The sequence below is a fragment of the Pinus tabuliformis genome, chromosome 5_2, assembly GCF_031772625.1.
Source record: "Pinus tabuliformis cultivar Carrire ecotype Pingquan chromosome 5_2, CPIR1, whole genome shotgun sequence".
NCBI lineage: Eukaryota > Viridiplantae > Streptophyta > Pinopsida > Pinales > Pinaceae > Pinus > Pinus tabuliformis.
In genome coordinates, this window is record NC_142306.1 from 851,492,354 (window position 1) to 851,498,416 (window position 6,063).

The 6,063-nt window shown below is 36.5% G+C and overlaps 1 pseudogene; it reads right to left on the minus strand.

The window, feature by feature from the left end:
* Positions 1 to 251: 251 nt before the first annotated feature.
* Positions 252 to 4,255, minus strand: LOC149161979 (GATA transcription factor 28 pseudogene; annotated as a pseudogene).
* Between the last annotated feature and the right edge of the window lie 1,808 nt (positions 4,256 to 6,063).

The following is a 6,063-nucleotide window of genomic DNA, read 5'->3' on the forward strand; positions in this document are numbered from 1 at the left end:
AGGTTTTCAGGGAAGGCACTGAAGCTGAGCAGCTACATTTTAAAGGAAGGAAGGTGCTATCTGCAATACTGAAGCGTATTTGATGAATCTGCTTCTCGTGTTCGTTGTTTGATGAAGCGTGTTTGATGAATCTTGCCAGTTTTGAAAGATGCGGTATATATTTGTTGAATTTGCAGTGAAAATGTGGCATATATGCGATATTATGGTGAATACGATGTTGTCTGCCATTGAATGCACATAAACAATTCCGCTCATTCTGGAGTTACAACTTCTTGTTGGTTACCATTACTGTCAGGGTGCCAACCTTGAGAGGGATCCCACTTTGCTGCAGATGAACCCAAATCCTCAGAATTGGACTGTGTAGATGTAAATTGACCTTTGTTACGTTGCATCCTAAGAGCAACTTCTTTCCGCACACTGTAGCGGATCTTCTTGTCAAAACAACGCTCTTTACGCTTTTCCCGGAATCTCGTAAGTGAAGCAATTCTTTGTGGTTGATTCAAACGTTGTGGTATGTCTGCCAAAACCTTTTGATGATGATGGCCACGAATAGGCATGCCTGAGAGGCCTGGAGGTATTTCACGACCACCCAAAAGTAAAAGCACTGATTGTACCTTCTCAGGTGGCACGCTATCAAACACATAAACAATTCCGCCGGATTGTGGTACTGGGAGGTGTATGCTCTGTGAAGACCGTTTGGTATTCTATGGTATGTATGTTGCACTATATTGAACGATGATGTTTGCTTTGGTTCTTGAACTATTTTGAAGACCGTTTTACATGTGTACATTGAATAATGGTACGCTGAAAATTCATTTAAGAGGATCAAAGATTCTAAGCAGGCCACGCCTCTGGTTACAAACAATTTCGAATAAATGAAATCTTGTTTAGAAGAAGTAGACATCGCATCTCCAATCACAATCCTGTAATCATCTTCTAATACAAGGAAACTATTCAATTTTTATGTTAACCCTGGATCAAGTACAGGCAATCCGCAATGCAAGCTTGTAGAATTGTCTGTCTGGCGAGTTCCTGGAATAAAGAATTTACGTAGCATCTGTCTGAAGCGTTTTCTCCCGTGCGATTCTCGATCTCCAGGGAGTTTACAAACCTAATTAATACATTCATGAACCTTTCATTATTGATATCAAAGTCAAAACGAAAATCCTAATATGGACGAAAAGCAGGGAATCAAAGCTGTTGGATGACGCGGAATACGTAATTGTTTATGTATATATAAACATGAACAAATGAACAAATCAAAAGCGCGGCCATGGATCATCAATATACTATGTATGTCAAGTCAGATCTCAACCAATAACTGTAAATAATCTGGCAGCAGAAAGCCTTGTGTGTTGCATATTTACCCGAAAATGCCACGGACTTCTCACAAATCCGAACAGGACAACACCAAGAATATTTCTTGCATTATTTGATTAATTTCCAGCTATTCTATATGAAAAGTTTGCCATGATATGCATTTCTAATTGCATCAAATGGAAAGTTCCTATAGCAGGTTGTTAGCATAATTCAGTGATCGAGATTGGTCATATGGTTGATGAACTTCAAAAATAGTATAGTCCCATAAACATTGAGAGAACCGCGTATATATATATATATATCTATATATATATATATCTATATATATATATATATATATATATAACCTGACTTCACTGTGCCAGGATTTTTGAGATCAGTGCCGTATACATCCACTCAGGGCTCGATGAATTCTATAACGTATATAATGTTCAAAAGATGCACAATCTAATCTGGGGTTCCTTGCTTACCACTGATTGCACCTTCCCTTATAGCATTGTTGTTTGCCATTACTAGAAGGTGCCACTTTGCATTATTTTTCAAAATAACCAGCATCTCCATCTGTGTCATGTCCATTGGTATTTCGAAGATTTCCATGCTCATCCATTCCATCAAAGAACTGAGACATTTCTATTAATGTGGTCTGAGCTGTTAAAAGGGCATCCTCATCAATTGGAGGATTAATTGGAACGACAGAGTTCAAAGTTCATAAGCATTGGGGGCTATTTATATTCTTTAAAGTTGCGGTTATTTGGCATTGTATGAGATATTTGTGCAACATTGTCATTAAATGGAGCAAATTGATGATGCATTACAGTTACTAAATAATCTAATCTTTTCCACTGTTGATGGGACAGTCAGAATCAGTAAGGATTTTCTCTCAGAAATTCAGACATGTCTACAAAATGCACAGGAAAATATTGAGTTTTTGCAGTTGGAGACAAAGCTACAGCAAGAAGAATTACAGCAGTGGAGTCATCATTCTGAACCTGTTTCTGTTCAGAACAATGAAACATACTCCCATAAACAGCAAAACAATATTGCTGAAGTTCATTCGGATCCAGTGCCCAATAAAGCAACAATTGTACATGCAGATGCAGAAACTCAGTCTGCACTTCCCAAGCCCATCATCAGACCTTGGGAACAGCTTGTCCACAACAAGCACAAAACTGGTCTTGGATATGACAAGGACTTGTCCTTTCATATTCCAGACTATGCCAAGCCCATTCAGTTTCAGAGTGCTGGATTCATTCATGACAGTTCACCTGCTCCTTATGACAGTTCAGCTTCAGCTGTTCCGGACTCTGCCCCTCTTCCACAGCAACAACAACAACAACAGATTGTGAAATGCCAACACTGTGATCGAGTTGGCCATTTGAAAGATCATTGTTTTGATCTTCATCCATGTAAGCACTGTCATAAAACCAGTCATTCTTCACACAGATGCTTCAGAAATAAACGTCCTGCAAGAACAAAGATTCATCTTGGATGGATCGCTTCTTGGCAATGGGCATCAACAACCAAGAAGATATTCCAAACGCATGTTAGAACTTGTTCTAGAGTATTGAACAGTCTTGCAGTTGAGTTTTCTCCATCTTCTCACCTTGTACTTGACAGGGGGGAAATGATGGTCATCTACAAGCTTCAAAGTCACATCAAGCGAGCCTGAGCCACAACCTGCCACACCAGTTTCAGAGTTGTAGCCAGAGACAAAGATGCCTAAACATGCCTTCAGTTGGCAATCTGGGACACTTCCTCTAGCAGAAGACTCCAGCTTCTTGCCAGTTTTGGAAGAATTCCAGGAATTACAGAGTTGTTGGTTATCCTTAAACCATCACAGGTTGAGACTTCCCTTTTCAGGTTGAAGTTTTACCTTTTATGCGGGGTGAGACCTCCCTTTTATGGTTGAAGGTTTCCCTCTTTAAAACAATAGGATCACTTCCTCTAGCAGAAAACTTCAGTTTCTTGCCAGTATTGGAAGAGTTCCGGGAACTGCACTAAGCGTTCCAGTGTTGGTGGTCATCCTTAAACCACTGCCCTTTATACCAACATTTCATAGAGCACATTCAGCCTAGTGCTGCCATGCATTTTTTGCACATGTTGTATTACAGCTCTCTTCTTGGACTCATACATAACCCTTCGGATTAAGGGGGGGAATGTTGGACACCTAATCCTAAATGGTTAGTGTGGAAGTTGAATGGACAAAAGCAGTCCAAGAGACCTTGGGATCTGAAACCCAAGAGTCACATAATGTACTATAAATGTATATCTTCTGTTAATAAAAAATGAATTGCATGTTTATCTTTCATACTGTCTTGGCTGTCCATGTGTGTTTAACAGAATTCCGGTTAAATCAACGCTTGCTTTGTCTGCAACTATAAGGTTTGCCTCCCATGCACCTTATCGACTGCTCCCCCCTTCCCCCATCTTCCATCTCATTGCCCTCACCCATTTGCCTACTACTGTCATCCTCACACCAAACGCGGTTTAAGGGGTCCGACATTTCCAAACCAAGCAGCATGAGGTTATCCCCCCATTAGCTGTAGGCAATACCTAATTGGCAAAGAATATAGACGCAGAACCAAACAATTGCCACCAATTACCTTCCCCATTGCCACTAGCAGTTCTCTACCCCCCAGGACATCTTCCTATTTACCCCCCTCTTACACCAGCGAAACCCCAACCATAACATCATTACAGTGGAGGAATAAGGCCGAAAAACATACCCGGGTTCAATTGTAGGTCGTCTCCAAGCTTGGAGTCGCAAGGTTTGTCTCCTTCCCAGTCCACTGCAACACCACCTTTTGCCACAGGTATACACTCTAACAATGCTCGCATACCTACCGTGCCTTCCTTTATTTCTCACCTCACCTCCTGTCCTGCCACCTTTCCCACCACCCTCGCATGCACTCATGCCAAGGGTCGCCACACCCATTGCCTTGAGCACGTGTGGGCGACAATACTAATTTCAAAGGTACCGATAATTAATATGACCAGGCTGTCCCGACTGTCGGTCCACATCCCAATCGAAAGAATAAAATTAACATTTTAATATAGATTAAATTAACATTTAAAATGAAAAAAATAAAATTAAAATATAAAACATGATATATATATATATAAAATGTGTATTTGAGCATTTTCATTTTACATGCTTTTCTTATAATGTTGTTCACTCACATTAAGGGTATTAAAGAGGTATTAAAGGCGATAGAGATAACTAAGGAGTTTGTAAAATCTTTTAATGATGAGATTTACAAAATATATGTGGCTAAATTCTTAATTTTATTATTGATTCGTAAAATGTTTCCATATTTTCAATTTCATAATCAATTTCCAAAAAATTCAGGTTCTTGATATTGTTTCCATTTATTCCAATTTCATAACATTTCATACCTATTCCTAAACTCTCTCGAATATTGAAACAAATTGACTCTCACATCTCTTCGAGTACCTCTTTCCAAATTCCCTAAAATTTCGGAATAACATAACCTAGTTTCCAAAATATCAAAAACTATTCCACACATATTTTCAACATATTGTAAAATAATATTAATACATTAATTAAAAAAAAAAAATTTACTAAAAGAGAAACATGCTTCTTTTTTATTTGGAAATATAATTGATTTATAATATTTGAAAAAGTTAAGACCAATTACATGCCGATATGAAGCTTTAGTTAAAAATAAATATTTAACAAAATACTTAAGTTTTTCATAATAAATTCTTTCGGAAACATCACATAGACCAATTACATGCCGAAATGAAGCTTTAGTTAAAGATAAATTAAAAATGAAATATCTAATAAAATACTTAAGTTTTTCATAATAATTTTTTTCCGAAAAAATTCACATAGGAGCAATTTCGTCCACACATTTGTGGTTCATCTTCAGACAAGACGATGAACAAAATCATTGAAATAATTAGATGAAAAGAGCAATTAACTAGCCATTAGAAAAAACAGCTATTTTTTATTATTTTATTTTTGTTTTTGATTTTAATTTGTTTAATTTGAATTAAAAAGGATATTAATTATTATTAATATTGTTTTTTTTTTCCGAAGGTGGCAAAACCTATCAAACTCAGGTGTCAAACCAACAGTGAGGACAACCATCTCTCGCTGCTATCCGCGAATGTTGGTTTGACTCATCACTGTTATCAAGGAAAACCACGCCACCTGTAATAACCCGCTGGTGGTCCGTAAGGGAGCAGGCTTTCACTCCTGCCAGATGCCTCTGGGTCTTGGGCCGTTAACCTGTTTCCTTACGTCCGAGGAAGACGAGCTCTTAGCCAAGCAGAAGCAGTTTTACGGCATACTCCAGGCCGGTATTATTAATATTGTTATTATTATTTATTTAGTTAAAATGCTATAATAAAATAAATAAATAAAATGTATAAAAATGAATAATAATTATAAAAATAAAATAATGAATTTAGCCCTTTATTAATATTAATTATTATTATAATATAGATATTATTTATCTAATAAAATCATAATATAGATATTATTTAATTTAATATAATATAGATTTAATTTAATTTAATAAAATTATAATGTAGACATTATTTAATTTTATTATTACAATATATATATTAATTTAAATTAATATCTATATTATTTAATATAGATATTAGATATTAGATATTATATCTATCTATATATATATATATATATAATTTTTTTAAGAGATCACGACAGGGTTCCAACACCTACTAATGCTCCAACCATCGTCTTTGTTAAGA